This window comes from Oryctolagus cuniculus, chromosome 5 (assembly GCF_964237555.1).
Source record: "Oryctolagus cuniculus chromosome 5, mOryCun1.1, whole genome shotgun sequence".
Lineage (NCBI taxonomy): Eukaryota > Metazoa > Chordata > Mammalia > Lagomorpha > Leporidae > Oryctolagus > Oryctolagus cuniculus.
The window spans coordinates 29298704-29318300 of record NC_091436.1 but is presented as its reverse complement, the minus strand read 5'-3'; the positions used below and the strand labels follow the sequence as shown (position 1 = coordinate 29318300).

Here is a 19597-nt window from a genome sequence, read left to right as displayed (position 1 = left end):
AACATAGTGCCATGCTTCAAGGCAGTGTGCTTAGCATCTAGACAAAAACTAGAGAAAACAAGGACACAGAAAACAAGGAAGAATCCAGGTGGAAACGAAATAAACTAAGATGCCAAGTACAGATCATTATTGATGGAGAGAAGGGTTTGAATTCCTTGAGACGTGAGACATTCACAGAAGGTATGCTTTACAGGCAGTGTCTCGGAAAGTGACTGTGTTTTGAAATAGGGAAGAAATTCCAGGTGCAGAAGCAACAAGAGCCCAGGCATGCTGAGGAAGGAGGAAGGAACCTAGAGGGCTTCAGCGGCCGGCCCATGGGAACGGATGGGTAGCAAGGCAGGGCGAGGCATCCTTTACAGGAACCTGCCATTGGCCCTGGCGCTGATAGGATCTGCTCAGGAGTCATGGCTCAGGAATTCTGCTTCTGAAGGGAGCAGCTTCAGTGTGCGATGCCTTAGGGCACCCCATTATCCTGTGACCCACAGTGTGGCTGCTTCTACTTTTTGTGAAGAATTACAAACATTTTGGTGTGCTATGCATCAAGAAAGGTTATGAAGAAAGTATAGACAGGGCAAAACTCCTGGGCAGAGGAGATCATCCCAATTATGGACATAAGAAGAACCACACTGATAAAGAGAATAAATCTTTATAGAATAGGAAAGCTGCAGGCTTTAAGGATGTTGAAAACTTCATGATTTCAATAGAAAAAAATGGGGTTGCTGTGAGGTTTGTGTGCATGCAGAGTAACGTTTGGAAAACCTGAAATCATGATTTGACTATACCTTGCTGGTTGTATGAGAGGCCCACTCAGCCTGGGGGGAGCCATGGGCATGCCACAATATTTCCTGTTTGCTTGTCAGGTTGCCTGTCATATTTTGATCTTGCTCCATCAAAGCAGTGTTGACGTGTTCAGTGATCTTTTTCCTTAGTCCTCTTCCTCATTTTCTTTTTTTTTTTTTTAATTCATGGATCATGTGTCTCCAATAATTCCTCCTCAGCCTCCCTCTTGGTGTTAATTGTATAATTTTCTTCCTCACTTGCTGACAATTTTTTTTTTATTTTATTTTTTGACAGGCAGAGTGGACAGTGAGAGAGACAGAGAGAGAGAGAGAGAGAGAGAAAGGTCTTCCTTTGCCGTTGGTTCACCCTCCAGTGGCCGCCGCGGCTGGCGCACCGTGCTGATCCGATGGCAGGAGCCAGGTGCTTATCCTGGTCTCCCATGGGCCCAAGCACTTGGGCCATCCTCCACTGCACTCCCTGGCCACAGCAGAGAGCTGGCCTGGAAGAGGGGCAACCGGGACAGAATCCGGCGCCCTGACCGGGACTAGAACCCGGTGTGCTGGCGCCGCAAGGCGGAGGATTACCCTAGTGAGCCGCGGCGCCAGCTGACAATTCTTTCTTATCCTACGATACTTTTAGTGTGTTCTGGAGGAGGACCCTGAATGCCCCCTGCTTCTTGTGAAGAGTTGGGGAAGCAAAACCCTGACAGATGAATTGGCTGCATCTGCAATTTGGAATTTAAATGTGGATGCTAAAAACATGGTGTTAATCTTAGAAATTGTAGTTAAATCGTAGCTATGTAAGTTTTTTTTTTAAATATTTATTTTTATGGGGCCTGCACTGTAGTATAGTTGGCTAAGCCTCTGCCTGTGGCACTGGCATCCCATATGGGCACCGGTTTGTGTCCTAGCTGCTCCACTTCCCATCCAGCTCCCTGCTAATGTGCCTGGGAAATCAGCAGAAGATGGCCCAAGTGCTTGGGCTTCTTTGCCCGGATGGGAGACCTGGAAGAAGCTCCTGGCTTCCAGTTTCAGATTGGCCCAGCTCCTGCTATCACAGGCATTTGGGGAGTGAAGCAGAGGATGGAAACACACTCTGTCTCTCCCTCTCTCTCTCTAAATCTGCGGCAGCTTAACATGCCACACAACAGCACAGTCTCTGGGATGTAAGGTTTTATGTGGTCATAAAGACAACTAATGCAAAGAGAGCCAATTGCTTTCTTTATGAAGATGAGGAGGAAGTATGATGAGAGTGGGAGCTCTCACCAGGTAGCTCCTTGGGAGCAGGGATTGTGTCCATTACTACTTTGAGCTAGAATAGTGCTACACACGTTTTAAGGACTCACTGAGGGCTGTGTGCACAAATAGATGAACAAACTCCAAAAAAAAAAAAAAAAAAAAAAAAAACTTCATAGACAAAATAGAAGCCTCCAGCAGAGGAGTAGACCTTCCAGAGAGTCACCATGTGGGCCTCTATTTTGGCTTTGAACTGATCACAGATGTCCATAATTTGGTGTTTCCTCTGGAATAAAACCACTATTTGCGACCTGAGATCAGCAAGTACGTGTGCCAGCATTTCCTGAAATACTGTTGAGGTGGTAGCATCTTTTTGTTTCTGAAAGTATTCCTTTATCAGATTCCTTGCCATTAATATTAGACTTATTTTTAAAAATACCTTTAGTTTTTCAACTTTTATTATGTCGATTGTATTTAACAAGTGAGTATTCAAATCCAAACCTAGTGACTTTCTAAGGAAATTACACATAATTTCCGAAGAACTAAGCAGACAAAATTATTGCACAGAAGAAAATCCACACTGTAACTTTGTCACACTAGTGTCCTTGAGTCTATCATTATTTTTAAGAAGAAAAGAAAGGTCTGTTTGTATTATGGTCTAAGTAAGAATGGATGGTAGAAACACACTTTTCTTGGCAACAATGATGTCATATTTTGTGTCATTCAACCATTTTTCTCTTTCTGTCTACAAACCAAGGATCAGAACAGAGTGAAACAAAAACTTTCAATGACTATAACAATAGCAACTATAACAAAAACAATAACCCAGGAGTTAGGTGCCATGGTACAAAAATTAGATCAGCAAGTAAGTTTTAGGAATTTCATGTGTCTTATATAATTCTAGAAAATAGATGTTTTATGTGCTGCTACCAAAGGTAAGTGAGAGATGGAAGAAAAAAAAAAGAGAAAGCCTGTGTCATGATCAGTGTTTTTCAGAGAGCATTGTGAGCATTTGGGGTAAGGGGTAACCATGTTGTATAAACACAGTGAAGGAATTCTGATACAGACTTAAACAAGGGTAGGACTCCTCTTGATTAGTTGTGTACTTTATCTCCACTTCCAAAAATTTCTAATGTTTAAAACTTTTTTGAAAGAGGATTTCTTCCTTCTACAGTTTATAAATGTCTCAACGTGTGGGTGTATGGCAAGCCATTCCAAATTTACCCTCCGAGACGCGTTCTTCCCTTCTGACTGTTCTTGTTCTCCATTTGACTTCTGCATGAGAATCCTTAGCTTCTCTGCCTTTCAGTTACCTCTGGGGTTAACCAGTTAATCTTCATGGCTTCAACTGCTGTTGATGGCCTAGTTTTTAACATCCGTGTCTGACATTTCACTACTTTTCAGCCTGATGCCTTCAGCAGGGGTAGGGAATCTGCATTTAGATCTATTTCCCTTATCTATGAAAAACATGATAAAAATCATCTATTTCTCTTTAATAATAGCCATGACACCATCATTTATTTTCTTAATTTCAGAAATATTTGAGTGTGTAGTATGCTAAGTTCTAGTGAGATGACGGTGACCAAATAAGCAGTCTCTGATCCCATGGTACTTCATTGTTCAGGGGTAGAAGAAAGTTATTAGTTAATAACCACACAAATATATGCTAGTAGAGCTAATGACATGGAAAGAACTATACAGATTCCTACATGTATGCAGTATAATAGACTTCACTTAATCCCATCTCAAAATGTCTTTATAGACTACATTTCTATTAATTCCCATATCCATCCAATCACTAAGAACTCTTGACTGTTCTCCTGTTGTTACAGTTGCAGCTGTATTGGGGGCCCTCCATATCTGACATCTGGGTTACTCCAAGTGGATAGTCACTGGATTCTGTCTATTACAGATTCTCAGAATATAGCTGCCATGTTAATAATTTTTTTAAAGATTTATTTAATCACTTGAAAGGCAAAGTGACAAATTGGCTGGTTCATTCCCCAAATGACTGCAACAACCAGGTGTGTACCAGGCTAAAGCCAGGAGCCAGGAAATCTAGCCTAGTCTTCCACATAGGTGCAGGGGTCCAAGCACTTGGGCCATCTTCTACTGCTTTCTTAGGCACATTAGGAGGGAGTTGGATCAGAAACAGAGAGTCAAGACTTAAACCAGTGTTCTAATATGGGATGCTGGTGTCACAGGTGGCAGCTTAACCCAATGTGCCATAATGTTGGTCGCTGCCACATTAATAATATTTTTTTGTTGTTGTTCCTTTTTAACTCATCATTCCTCAATTCAAGAATCTTCAGTGATCTCCAATAGTGAATTCAATAAATTTTACCCAGATTACTTTGCCTAGATGTGTTTATTGTGCTGATATAAAATTTTATTTATTTCCTCATTTCTAACAATTTTCATGTACTTGAAGTGGAGAGAGAGAAAGAGACAAAGATGCAGAGAGAGAGATCCTCCATTCACTGCTGCACTCCCCACATGCCTGCAGCAGCCAGAGCTGAGCCAGGCTGAAGCCAGGAGCCTGCAACTCCATGTACAAGTACTTGAGCTATTACTTGCTGTTTTGCAGGGCACATATTAGCATGAAACTGGGTCACAAGAGGTGACAGGACTTGAACTCAGACACTCTGATATGGAATGTGGGCATCCTAAGCAGCTTTTTAACCATTGTGTCAAACACCTGCCCCAAGTGTGAGGGTAGAAAATCTTTCACCAGCCCCTCCTTCCATTTTACATATCCTCTTCACACTCAGAATGCTGCCTGCCTTCTCTTTTGATACTCTGTATCTTCTCTATTTTGATGATCTTCAAACTGAACACTTGGTGGGGGGGCGGGGGATGACGGTAAGAACAGAGGACGTGGAAAGGAGAGGTGAACACACTGTTAATGCTCCTTGCATTCATTTTTCTTCCGAGATTTTGTTTGAACAAAGAGGTCCAAGGCAAAAATAAATAAAAATGATAAGCAACAACAAATGGAACCTTAAACCACTTGAAGATCTCAAGAGTTCCATTAACATCCGTCTTTCCTTATCATGCTTCCCTCTCCACATTGGCTTTTCCCCTCTGCTTTCAAGTTCCAGAGTGGTGTAACTGTTCTAGTTGAGACGCAGTTGCTTAAGCTCTTGCATTATGGTGTACTTTTTTTTTTCTTTTTAGATTTATTTATTTATTTATTTGAAAGGCAGAGTTACAGAGAGGCAGAGGTGGAGAGAGAGAGAGAGAGGCCTTCCATCCTCTGGTTCACTCTCCAGGTGGCTGCAATGGCCGGAGCTGGGCATATCCGAAGCCAGGAGCCAGGATCTTCTCCCAGGTCTCCCATGTGGATGCAGGGGCCCAATGACTTGAGCCATCTCCTACTGCTTTCCCAGGCCAGAGCAGAGAGCTGGATTGGAAGTGGAGCAGTGGGGACTCGAAGTGGCATCCATATGGGATGCTGGTACCGCAGACAGCGGCTTCACCTGTTAGGGTACAGTGCCAGCCCCATGGTGTACTTCTAATAATAAATAGCCTCCTTGATCCTTCTTTATTTACTTCTTTTGCACTCCCTTAATTTTCTTTATCTTTGCATATGTGAAAGAATAAATTTATAAGCACATCAGTGCTCTATGATTCTTTCAACTAGTGAGAATTTTCTGTTCATCAAATGTTTTGAATTGTTCCTCCAGTTGCATCAATGAAATACATAGAAATGATCCATATAGCTGAAGTGACAGTCTGTTTGGGTTTCCCTACCAGATCAGGTGAGTCCACGTAGATGTCCAGAACCTAAGGGAGGGGCTGGTGGGAAGTGAAGCAGATGTTCTCCCAGGAGCCCCTCGTTCCCCAGGATTGACCTCTTGCCTCCCTGTCCACCCCTTGGAGGTGTACCTTTGCTAATCTGCAGCACAGAACTTCCCTTTTTGCATCTTCCATCTCTTAGTGCAAAATGGTCTACTTTGTTGAGCTGGAGTAATGTGAGTTTAATGAGATCACAAATATTGTTAGCACTTATTATTCAAACCTGTTCTTGAATTATAACAGGACACTGATTTATCCCAAATTCCCAACTGGAAACAAAGAACAAAGAAAACAAGTCCCTGCAGTGGTTTCTCCACTGAGCCCAAAAACCACATCTGATAAGCTATGTAATTTGCTATAGCAATTTGTGCCAAAAATAAAGGCACACTTCTGCAGAGTCGCACATTTCTAAGAAAAACCGAACTCCGCCCCATGCTAATCCAGTTCGTTTTCTTTCTTTTTTGAACTTGATGTTTATGGATAGAAAATACCAGCTTGCCTGTGAGGTCCTGTACGTACCATTGATGCCAAGTGGCTTATCTATTTTCCTTCGGTCACCCCGAGCCTCTCTCATTGTCAGGGTGAGACCTGAAGGTTAAGCAAAAGCAACAGCAGTGGTCTGTTTTACAACACCCCCAAAACACGATGGCTTTAACAGCATAGCAGATGCTTGCCCTGGTTAAAGGAAGAGAGGCACAGAATCTTCGAAGTCATCAATTTTAATGAGTACTGCAACTATTCCAGTAAACTAGATCCCTTTATTTTTGTTTGCCCGACAAAGAAACTTGATACATCTAAGACATTTATTTCTTTTTAGTTCAGCACCAGGACAGGAACTTGCTTTTTCACCACCCAATGTCAAGCCCCCACTGGTGATAAAAATTCCTGTGCAGTCTTCTGGAGGGGAAGAATAAAGGAGGCTGGTAGGGGCGGGGCAGGGGTGGGATGGGGGGGGCGGCAAAACAACAACCACGCACATGCAAAGTTCGAAAAATTGGGGCTTTCTTTGGCTCAGAGGTCAAACATGAATTGTTAGAGTTGTTTTTCTTTCTTTCTTTTTTTTTTTTTCAAAGTTGGAGTTTGCAAGTGTATCTCATAAGCTTAGGTGGTTTAGTGGAAGTTACAAAAGAAGTAAGAAATTTCGTTTGTATTTTTAAAGACCAGGAATACTCATCAGTGTGTGTGTGTGTGTGTGTGTGTGTAAGTGTAAGAGAGAGAGAGAGAGAAAGAGAGAGAGAGAGAGAACCAGAAACAGATGAAAATTTAACCACTTTACAACTTAAAATGGATTGAAATTTTTTGAAGTCCTGTTTCTGAGCACTCTGAGGCAGTCCCAGTAGAAGCAGTCACTTCTAAGCCTTGTAGTGAGATGAACAAAGAGATAAGTAGCTTGAGATATTTGTGTGTGAGAGAAAACAACCTCCTAACCTTTGCTTCTTGTCTTTTCCATCTTTGTTCAAATTCATTGAATTCTTATTCCAGATCTGAAGGCAACAGGCTGGAATTTGTTTTTTAACTCTCCAGACACAAATTTTAGAATCATTAAAGTTGTAAGTCTTTGAACCATTCACTAAATTACCCTCCTTGTTAGGAAGGGATTCATAGCTTAGGACAAGTTGTGCCATCTTTAGGAATTTTTCGATCAATTTTTTGAAAAAAAAAAAAAAAGTGACAAGGGAAGCAATAACAACAACAAAACCAACCCAGAAAAAAATTCTGCAAATGATAAGGTGCTGACAAGGCATCTATCACAGTGGCTCTAGAAACTCCAAATTTTAAAGTGCCATAACAATATCGTTATTAATGATGATTGACTCGGTTTTCAGAGCCAAGATATTTCAGGTTGCTAAGTTGGAGTTGAGTGCAAAAACAGGGGTGCTGAAATGGCTTCAGGGGCTCCTTGCTTTGTTCCTTCATTGATTGCTAAGTAACGTGTGAGCACAAATTGATGATTTTCATTTTGAATTAGTTTGGCCTCTGCCATGGAGGACTTTCCATCTTTTCCTGACTGTCAGTGTCTAGTTCATCTTCATCAAGTCCCCAGCAGGAAGATTCAGATCTTATTACTCTTCATTTTACTGTTTCATTGTTTACAGGAAATTGGGACACAAAGAAAAATAGAGTAATTTACTCAAGTTTTTAGTAGACATACCCAGTGGGAGAAGGTACGTCTCCATTTCTAGACCTACACAAGCAGAAACTTCTGAATTGTGGCATTGCAGCACATGAGACATTCGGGACTATAATCCGATTCTCCCTTGAAATGCTTTGTTTGTTTACTCTTTTGCTTCTGTTTCTTTCCTATTTCTGAAAAATATTAGCTCTTGGTCTGGTAAATGTCACACCTTTTACCTGAGGTCTTTATGAACCAAGAAAAACTATCTTATAGCTGGGAAAAGTAAGGCTAAAGATAAACACGCACACAATTGGCAATAACCATATTAGATTTCAGTAAGATCAACTGTTAGAAAGTCTTACATTTTCAGTCACTGTAAAGACTGGAAAAAATGATAAGTATAGTTTTTAGAAGTATAAGTAGGGGCTGGCGCTGTGGCATAGCAGGTGAAGCTGCCGCCCGCAGTGCAGGCAGCCCATATGGGCACCAGTTCGAGTCCCGGTTACTCCACTTCCGATCCAGCTCTCTGCTATAGCCTGGGAAAGCAGCTGAAAATGGCCCAAGTCCTTGGAGCCTTGCATGGGAGACCTAGAAGACGCTCCTGGCTCCTGGCTTCAGACCGGCACAGCTCTGGTCATTGTGGCCATCTGGGGAGTGAACCAGAAGATGGAAGACCTCTCTCTCTGTCTCTATCTCTCTCTGTAACTCTATCAAATAAATAAAATAAATCTTAAAATAAAAGTATAAGTAAAATGTGCTGAGAAACATCACAAGAATATTGTACTATTTAGGTAAGTCCCACAGCTCAAGTTAGAGGACTTCTTTAAGGTCACAGGAAAAAAAAAAATCAACATCCACAAAACCTATCATTTTCTGAGCAAAAAATCTTCTTTTCACCCCCTGAAACTGCTTAGCTCTCAACCGCTGCTTTTAACAGCTAGAATTGCTGCATCCTCTCTGAGGACTTACTCATTCCTGCAGTCCTATGGGAAGACCTCAGTTTGTCCTTAAAACAGCGTGCCAAAAATGGAAAAAGGAAGAGTTTAAGCAACTGTCAACCAGGAAACTTTTTGTTTGTTTATTTTAAAAAAAAGGAAGACTCAGTAACCCAGCCAAGAAATTTTTGTCTGAGTTACAGACTGTCATTCTTTATCATCGCTCCTCTTCTTTCTTCTTCTTTCTGAATCCCGCGTTTTCACAGAGGGTAGATCATCTTTGGCATTATCCTTATTGGCTTGCCTTCGCTTTTAGTCTCTTGGGATCCTGCTAGCTCTATAAACTTTCAATCCTAAATCCAAGGCTGGCGCACCCAGGAAAGGAAAAAGCAAATTGAACAATAAAATGCAAGCTGGAGCTTCTGTTGTGACTCAAGAACAGAAAATGTTTTTAATTGCCAACAGCACATCAAGTGCCATTAATCACCAAGAATTTACTATTTCTCATTGAGGTCCCCAACCATTTTTCCCAACTCCATTACTATCCAGGATTTGAAAAGCCTTTCAAAGGTAATAATCTGATTGGATCTTCACCTAGGGATGAGCATTTTGAAAATTCCCTCATAAAACTTTAATATGAAGAAAAGTAGCACATTTTCTTTAAAACAGAGAAAGCAATATGTTTTCTTCCTTTCTTTTCTTTTCATTCCCCCTCTTGCCTCTCTTCCTTTCCTTGGCAACTCTTCTGCTGTGTCAGCTCTTCTATGCACGATCAGTTTGCTGTGATCTATGGGAGACTCCCCCCTCAGGAATTTTAAGCCTTGTGTTAAGTCTTTTCATTTTGTTTTATTTTGTTGGGTCCAGGCTATAGATTTTTGTTTTGACAAAAGCCTTAGAGGCTTATGTTATAGCCGAAAATTTTTTATTCTTGGAACTTCGTGGGTCACTTAGACCATTTTAGGAAGAACCTTATGGTCAACTGCCAGGAACACTTTACTAGTGTATCTCTGAAACATTCAGTATTAAGGGTTCACAAAATCGGTTGACAGGAAGTTTTCTTTTTTCATCTGATGTTCCTAATATAGTACATAAATGATTGAAAGAATATAAATTCAGTTGTTGGTAATTCTAGGAGTGAACATAATAATGGATGTGGGTGATCCAAGCAAATATTCATCACAAGAAATTCATTGTTAATTTCCTATGCAGGAGAGAAATCCCTTGAAAAGGTAAGGCTGAGCAATAGGAGCTCCAAGGCCACTCTGGTCCTGGGGGAATAGCACAGCTTGTACTTGCTGCAACTGGAATATTTAGGGTGAAAGAAGTAGTGTTACATTTTATTCTTTTCTGTGTTGGGATCAACAACTTTAATCTTGCAGAACATTGCAATTCTGTGTGCTGCAGTCAAGTCAGGTGCTAATGTGGGAACATAATTGTGTTTACTGAAAGCTGTCTGTATAACAGGCTCCTGAGAAGTTCTCCCCACATTACTTCAGGGCAAGCATCCTTATCCCCATTTCCCAGATGAAACAGAGGCTCAGAGGGATTAGGCAGCTTAACCATTGTATAAAATATAACATGTAGCCAATCTACGAAGCTCTTTGTGACTCCAAATCCATGCTCTTTTCTATTATAGCCCATTACCTCCAATGAGTATATAGCCTAATTTGACGCTACTTCCTACCTATACAGCTACGTTTCATTTTCCAATGATTTGCCTACAAGAGGTGTGGACAGTCATTGTCTTTGGCTAGCCTGTCTCCAGGAGTTTTGAGCAAGTATAGAGTGTCTTCTCCTCACTGTGTTACCCAGGGGAAATGGGAAGCTAAGAGTGCTCATTCCCTAATCCCAGCAAATGGCAAAGTATATTTGAAGTGGAGGGAATATCAAGTGTCTGTTGGCATTGTTAAAGCAGGTATAGTAAAAGAAACACAAATGATCTTCCGTTTGTGTTCCCCTCCTCCCACTGCCTCTTACCCCATCACTGCGGAACCTCGAGAGTTAACTTAAGCTGGGAACAGTTTCAGGGAGGGATGGGAGTAGCTGTGACACTATGTGCAATTGTAAAATAGGAAGACTCCTTTTCTGGGATAGCTGCTTCCAGTTCAGGACTTTTTGTCTGTGGTACGGAAATTTTTCTTCCTCCAAGCACCCCAGGTCTCACACTCTCTCCGTTTTCCACTCAACACGACCTGCTCTGGTGAGCTATCGCTTGGAAAGGATCTGCTTGATTACATTATCACTTGCAGTAATGACCCTAATGGTGGAATGTCAAGAATTAAAGTAGGCCAGTAAGGATGAAATGTCAGAATGGCAGAGGTTTCTTCACACCGTTCCATGTACAGAACACAGACAATCCCCCATTTATGGATCAGTATGTAAGGCTGGCGCTGCATGCAGATGGTAGAAGCCTAATGCAGATAGATAGCCAAAGGTGCCTGCTCAGAGTTTGCCTCTGGAGAGGAACCAAGTTTCTTTTGCTGGTACTTGATCTCTGGCCTTTTCCATGTCACTCTACTACAACTCTTGACATTTAGATAGAGGCTGGCAGGGGGACTGCATGTGGGCGCATTTTCTTTCCTGTGACTAGGTTCTCGCCTCTTACAAGAAGGCCAAAATTATTCTTCTAATCATTGTTTCTTAGTCAAAGTTATTTTCTATGGATAAAAGAGTGGTTATAAAAACGAATAGCCTAGGAAATGCAGCACATAAAATGTAGTCTACTGTTTGGCAGTACCACCAGTGGAAAAAATGAAGTTTTGCTAAAACTATTGCCAAATCTATTGTGGGGAACTATTTTGATGGCCAGAGTTTTCATAACTGAGTTGGGAAATGTCCTATGCTGTCTATTTGTTTACTTATAGTGAATAGTCACCCAGGGCAGTATTTCCAATTGAAAGCATAGTCCATGGTATAGGAGAACATTTTCTGGGAAGAGGTTTCTTCCCAGTTCTGAAGCATTACTAGTTTATCTAGAGAAGTAAGAAATACTGAAAGTTGCGATCTCCGACAGGGCAAGTAGATGCCATTTATTTTCTGCCTGAGAGGATGGCCAACAAGGTTTGTGGTCATTGTGACTGTTCTTTCTCCCAAAGCAGAAGGTTTTAGTGCTTAAGGGGCACTTTGTTTATGAGGCTGCTTCCAAAAGGTCTTGGGAAGTGGAATTCAAAAGTACGTTGATTTTGGTGCAAAAAATGTTAATGTCCGCATACAGATTTTTCATAACATGCATTTTCCATGAACTTCATGGAGACATCTCATATCCACACTGTTAGGAAGTTGCTCTGTAGAACAAAATCAGACAGTAAGCCAGATGAAAACTCAGAGAGGAAGAGAAGGAGAAGGAAAACTCATGTCCAAAGTAGGTGTGATGAACTAAGGACCTTTCTCCACTGATAGAAATGAGATATAGCAATGATTTTTTTCTTTTTAAAATTTGTGCTCTTGTATTAGAGTAGTGTTCTCTGGTAGTTTTATGACTCCTTCTCTAAGTCTGCCTTTCTGTACTAGACTATGATCTATGTGATGATGAGGATCTTCTTTATTTTTGCATCCCTGTCATCAAGCATGGTGCTTGTTGTAGAACACATTGCCAACACCTGGTTGTTGAGTGATTGATGTTATTTTCACATCATAGAGTTTAAGTTTAAAAAGATCACTTTCTGGAAATAAGATGCTACTTTTAGTTGTCACAGAGAATTTAGGAGATAGTGGAATGAATAACTTTACTTGAGAAATGCTAGATGATTAACTAGTCAAAGAGATGTTATCCTTTCACATTGCAAATTCACTGACTCTGAACCATGAATAAGGTGAAGTTAACCAAAGAGGGTATACCCAGAGGCAAGGAAGATCATACAAGTTAGAAGACCTACAGAAGCCTGGGTTCCAGAAAGATGTGTTGTTTGCAGGGCTTGCTTCATGGAAGTACAAACCTGTGCACTCACATAGACTCCTGCATTCAGAGGGCTGTGAACTTGATTTAATGCTGTGATGCTGCTGTCTTACAATTCTTGAAATTCTTAACATTTTCTTATCAAGAGACCCCATGTTTTCATTTTGCATTGGACCTGAAAATTAAGTAGCTATCCCTGACTGCTAGTAAGAAGATGAGAACTGTAAGAGTCAAGATGAGAAACCACACCCAGAAAGTATCTGAGAAGAAGGAAGCATTGGTTATAAGTAGAACTAGTCTTACCTGGATGGTGAGTGGCCTGCAGGCTCTGCTGATAATGGTGAAAGATGGGACTACTGGTCAGAGGAGGACAGGCATCCAGGGAAAGAGTCTTCAGGGAACAATCAAGCAAGGCCCTCTTCCCTCTGGGGTAAGAAAAGTTGGAACATGGACAGGAGGGAGGTTAGGGTGGATAGTGATACTTCCCACCCTACCCTCCCTCCTGCCCATATACTTCAACCTTTCTTCCTCCTCCCTCTCCCATTCCCACTCCTAATTTTTACAAAGATCTACTTTCAGTTTACTTAATGATCATAAAGTTAACTCTACACTAAGTAAAAGAGTTCAACAAATACTTGAAGGAAAAAAAACCATCATTCCTCAACAGAAGAAACAAGGGCTGTAAACAATCATCTAATCTCAAAATGCCCATTTCATGCAAATACATTATATTTTAGGTTCTCTATTAGTTACCACAGACCTAGGAAAAACACATGGTATCTGTCTTTTTGGAACTGGTTTATTTCACTAAGTATAATGGTTTCCAGTTGCATCCATTTTGTTGCAAAAGACAGGATTTTTTTTCCCATTTTTTTTTACAACTAAGTAGTACTCCATGGTGTATGTATACAATAATTTCTTTATCCATACAGTAATTTCTTTATCCATTCAACAGTTGATGGACATCTGGGTTGAGTCCATATCTTAGCTGCTATGAATTGGGTTGCAGTGAACATAGGGGTACAGATAACTGAGTAAGTTAAAAAACACCCAGGCTTATGGAGAGGAAATAAAGGTGCACCAAGACTGTGAAGTGACTCTGTGGTTGTTGCTGAGAGTAACTTGGAGGCCTGTGACATAGCTGGGGATGAGCAAGGGAACGTGAGGCTTCATGGAGGGTTTGGGAGATCCTTCTGTTGGAGGGAGAATCCAGACACTCCCAGGAAGAGGTATTTACCCAGTCTCCAACAGACTCTAAGAGCCTCTAAGCATGCAAATGACTAACTGTGTCTCAATCAAATAGAAACACATCCTCTCCTGTGATGTGTAACTCTTTGCTGGCTGGGTGAAGGGAGCCATGTGTAGACCTGGAATGATCATCGGTCTGCATGCTGCTTTCATGGACAAAGGATACGATATGCCTGTGGAGGTGATAGAGAGTCTGCTGAGACTTGCCAAAGTCACTGACCCCCAACACCACTCCAGTTGTTCATGTGGAAGTGATTTTCTCCTAGGGAATCTTCAGTACATCTCTAGGGCCAGGGAAGAGAAAGGACAGGAGACAGGCATAGGTGTTTGTCTCTGCTTCTACTTTGTGGTCCCAACTATGATGGAGAAAGGAGAATGGAGGATGAAAACTGCTTCCATAGAAGGAGTTCAAAGGATAGAATTCATCTACTTGTCATGACAAAAATGTCAGGATTATGTACCTCTAAAACTGGAAAGGACACCAAATCAAAGTAGGAACATATGGATGAAGGAGGGAGACAGATAGGCACGGTGAGCATGACAGAGGGGTCATAGAATGGAGGCGGTTCCCCATCATGGTCATTCTTTCATTCACCAAATAACAGAGATGTCCACTAAGAATAATATTTATGACCTTAGGAAACCATATATGTCAACCCAGAGTAGAGGTGGGTGACAAAATGAACTCAAAAGTTTTCAAGCAAAAAGTAAATCTAATGTTATTGAGAGCAATAAACTTAATGGGAGAAAACTAAACCTAAAAAATATTTAAACATTTTTTCTGGTCTGAGGAAAAATAGAATGGTACTATTTGTAACTAATGTATCTAGATGGAAACTATGGTAAGTAAACTAAAATATATGAGAAATTAATGACGCTGCTATGAGAATGTGCTTCAGACAACTGGGAAAGAAGGAGAATTTCGGTACCGTATTTTTGGTGTTAAATCTTGGTAGGACATCACCCTTTGCAATAATGGGAGAATGTGACTATCCCTTTGAAAACTAGTTGTATTAAATTAAAGTATTTCATAAATTTCTAACTTTTAATGATGACTTTTACTTTCTAAAAGAAGACAGAATGTAAAAGTAACTGATTGAGATAGAAATTTTAAGAGGTAATAGAAAGTGGCTGGTGCTGTGGTTTACTTGGCTAATCCTTGCTTGCCGCACTGACACCCTGGGTTCTAGACCTGGTTGGGGCGCCGGGTACTGGTCCTGGTTGCTCCTCTTCTGCTCCAGCTCTCTGCTGTGGCCTGGGAGGGCAGCGGAGGATGGCCCAAGTGCTTGGGTCCCTGTACCCACATGGGAGACCGGGAGGAAGTATCTGGCTCCTGGCTTTGGATCGGTGCAGTGCAGGCCGTGGCAGCCATTAGGGGAATGAACCAGCAGAAGGAAGACCTTTCTCTCTGTTTCTCTTTCACTGTCTGTAACTCTCTCTGTGTCTCTCTCTCACTGTCTCACTCTGCCTGGCAAAAAATAAAAAAAAAAAATAAAATAAAAGAGGTAATAGAGAGTAACCAGAAATCTTGAAGTTTTGAATTTTATGAAGGTAATACATGTGTCCTTTTCCAGTGTTTCTTGAAATGAAGCCATTGGACAGGTTTTTTCCACAAATTGTTATTGGTCTGCAACATGAAAATACATGTTGAAAACTTTTACATCAATTTTTTTTATCACCGTGACATATTTGTTTTATTTTACAAAATTAAAACTGATCTCTTACCATAGATACTTTGAAAAATACTGTCCTTGTTCTTGATGAAATAGAATTTAGTTACTACCCTTTGTTGTGCAAATGTCTAAAGTTTCTTAGGAAGAGGAACTCTAAAGAGAAAATGAAGGAGATAACTTAAGTTTATATTTGTGCATGATTCAAATAGAATACATGATGTAAATTATCAAAAAATAGTGTGGTTAGACAAGAAGCCCTCGTGAGGAGAAAAGAGGGTGCACACTTTTTACTGAACACCTCTTGCATGCGAGGCACCATGATTTAGATTGTCTTATTCAATGTTTACCCTTCAGATAAGTGACACTCTGATTTTTATGGAAGATGGGCCTTAGTCATGACCTATGAGACATGTCCACATCCGAATCTTCAGATGTGATTAACTTACAGATCTTGAGAAGGGGAGCTTTTCCTATATGATCCCTAAATGCAGTCACCTGTATCCTCACATGTTAGGCACAGTGAGAAGATACACAGAGGAGAGACAGTGTGTCCATAGGAGCAGAGGTTGGAGTGATGCAGCCATAAGCCAAGGGATGTCTGGAGCCATCAGAAGCCAGCAAAAGTGAGGCACAAGTCTCCTCTGGAGCTGCTGGACAAAGAGTGGCCCTGCCAACTCTCACGTCAGACTTCTGGCCTCCAGAACCATGAGAGAAGAAACTTCTGTTGTAGCAACTCAATGTGTGGTCATTTGGTACAGGAGTGCTAGAGAACTAAAATAGTGACTGAAGGTAACTTCTGGGACAGGAAAGAAATCTGAAATTTAATCTTAGATGTAACTGCACAAGCTTTCTGCCATGATGCATCCCAGAGCAAGACAGCTACACCTCATTCTGCTTGCATCAAATGATTAGAAACAGACTGCAAGGTGAGAAAAGTAAAACAGTGTTTGGTGTGGTCTAATGGACCAGCTTTGACCCTGGTTCCTCTTCTCCCTTTGCTTGTCTTCTGTAAGTCTTAGTTTCTTCAATTATAACTAAGTGTCATACACCAAATTAACAATGTCACTGTAAGGACTGAGTAGGAGGCCATGTGTCTGAGTGGTTGTGCCCATTGTAGAGCACTATTCAAATGCTAATCTCTGAGAATTTTTTCCCTCTGGAAGAGACTGATGAGATGCTGTTAGTGTTAACCTTTATACTCAGGGTCTACCTCATATTCAGCAGCAAGGATGGCCTGGGGTGGCCTACCTTTTTGCCACAGCAAATAGCAAGGCCAGCATACTCCTCACTAGCTGTGCAGCCGGAATAACAGGTGCCTACAGCAACAACAAGAAGCTCCTGAACCTGTTGAGCAATTTCTCTTTGAAAGAGAACCTCAGCAGCTACCATGCCAAAACAAAATAGTTGGTTTTGGCAGATTTTTTTTTTTTCAGTATTCAGATGGACAATGCTAAATAACTCTATTCAGCAGGCCAGTTCATTTTAACTTGTTTACTTATACCCTGCCTTGTTCCAGAAAGGATTTAAGGTGGATTACCCATTAATACCACACAAGATAAAATAAAGTGAAAAATAAGTGGGTGAGGAAAGTAGGACAACTGGAAAATGAGACTCAGAAAAATAAATGAAGGCAGGAGAGGGGTAGACTCATTGTGTTCCGTGAGGGCTTGTATACTTACCAGGACTGGCTTAGAGAGCGTCTCTGGGCTTTCTTGCTGTTAATGCAAAGAAGACTTTAAGTCAAGGTCCCCAACAACATCCTCTGAAGGAAGTAATTTCTGTCTGCCCAGAGCACCAGCTATGGGAGATGAAGACCTCAAAGATCTTGACACTGAGCATGACATTCATTTTAGTCTGGATTAAAAAAAAAAATTAGTGAAGGATGAATGAAATTTCTGTCTTTGAGAAACATAACTTCCTGATATATGGTCTAATATACTAGCCATAAAATTTGTATTTACAGAACTGATGGCTAACTAGCTGCACAAGATGATTCACCATAAATCAGTTAAGCAAAGGGAAATGTCTACCAAAAGGGATGGCCTTAGTTTCAGAACCACTCATCTGTTGTCCTTTTTGGCACTAATTAGGGCAAGCTTGATCTGTAGCCACCCTGTTCATGGCAATTAACTCAGTGTCTCCTTATAAGAGACTGCCTGTTTTTGTGTTCACTAGAACAAAAGGAAATGCATGCAGTTCATACAGCAGTGCCATTAAATTATTAAGATTCAAATTAAAGGGAAAAAGAATGGTGAGGGCACATGCCCCTTGGTGTATTCCACTGAAATCCTGCCATGAACACTAATTCACTTAGCCTTTTGGGTATGGGTTTTTTGCATTCAGTTCATTGTGGAGGAGCCCTTAACATAGTTGCAGTGATAAAAATAAAAATATTGACGAGGGAGGGCTTTATTAAATTATTTTATTGTGATGAGGAAGAAGAAATAAATGAAGCCCTGAAACCCTTTCAACTTGAGTTACCATCCTGTGCTCTGTATAGGGGCTAAGAAACTTTTCTGCAAAGGGCTGGGTAAGGAATATTTTGAACAGGCTTAATTCACTTTATTTATCTTGTGTAAAAACCTATGTAGTAGCCACAGCGCAAGCCTTGTCCACTGCACAGACACTCTGGTGTGAGTCTTTACAAGATGGTCCATGAATTCCTGATAGGCAGATTTGGTGAATGCAGTCTTTTCGAAGGTGGCCTTGGTGAAGTTGCCCAGGGTGGCAGTGCACTCCCTGGCTGAGGTATGGCATGGCAGTCATCAGTGCCAGTTTTCATCAGCAGCTTCTTGGGGACAGGGGTGGAGGTAATGCCAGTGACTCTGGGAGCAAGAATGAGGCACACCAGCACAGAACCATGGGATTGAATCATCTTGCTATGCACTGTGTATAGTTTGCTGATCTTGTGCCCCTAGTAGCCTCTCCTCATGGGCACAGTGGAGATGTTGGCAAGGATGATGGCCCCTAGGATGGCGGTGGCTACCTCTTTGGCGCACTTTACACCCAGGCTGACATGGCCATTGTAGTCCTTGATGGCAACAAATGTCTTGAACCTGGCCCACTGGCCACCTGGTGTCTGCTTCTGCACTGACATCATCTTCAAAACCATGTCCTTGAGGGCTGCCCCCAGCAAAATGTCAATGATCTCTGACTCCTTGATGGGCAGGGAGAAGAGACAGATCTTCTCCAGGGACTTGATCTTCATGTCCCTAACCAGACAGCCTAGCTTGGTTGACAGGAAGCCACTTCTTGTCCATGGCCTCTGATTCCAGAGTCCACAGGGTCGCTAGGCCCTCTGCCATACCAGCCTCATCTGGTGTTCTCTTGGAGAAGAAGCATGTAGCTGCATTCTAATAAAAATTTTCTTTACAAAACACGTGGCAAGGGAATTTGGCTCATTTGGTGTAGTTCGTTGACTCCTACTCTATGCTGTAGCACTGTGCTCTTTTTAGGTTCTTGCATAAAATCTTCAGTATATCCAAAATTGTTTTCTAAGAGAAATTTCGGCTTGGAAGCTTCACCTCCCTGAGGATGATGGGAAAGCCCTCTCTTTAGACAAAATGATCTTAATTTTGAAATAGATCATTGCCACCCATACACCAGTTATCTAAAGTGTGAAGCTCTCCATTTTATCAATGATATTGAAAAACTATATCCTTGGTCCCTCATTGCCCCCTGTATAACCTCAGCCCCTCTATGTGAGCAGCCTAGCCATTTATCTGTAATGGAGATAACAGAGATGACTCAGTAGGCATGATAAGAATTCATTACCCTAGATTTAAAAAAAATTAGCCTTGTATCAAGCTGTGCAATTAGAATATTTATTTTCATACAAGATTATTTTTCCTTCTTTAGAAATGCCTTCCAGATGCCCTAAATAGCACTCTGGCCTCAGAATCAGCCCTTAAGGCATT

General features: G+C 41.3%; 1 pseudogene; it reads right to left on the bottom strand.

Annotated features, from left to right (window-relative positions):
• Nucleotides 1-18232: 18232 nt before the first annotated feature.
• Nucleotides 18233-18985, bottom strand: LOC100347663 (small ribosomal subunit protein uS5 pseudogene; annotated as a pseudogene).
• Between the last annotated feature and the right edge of the window lie 612 nt (nt 18986-19597).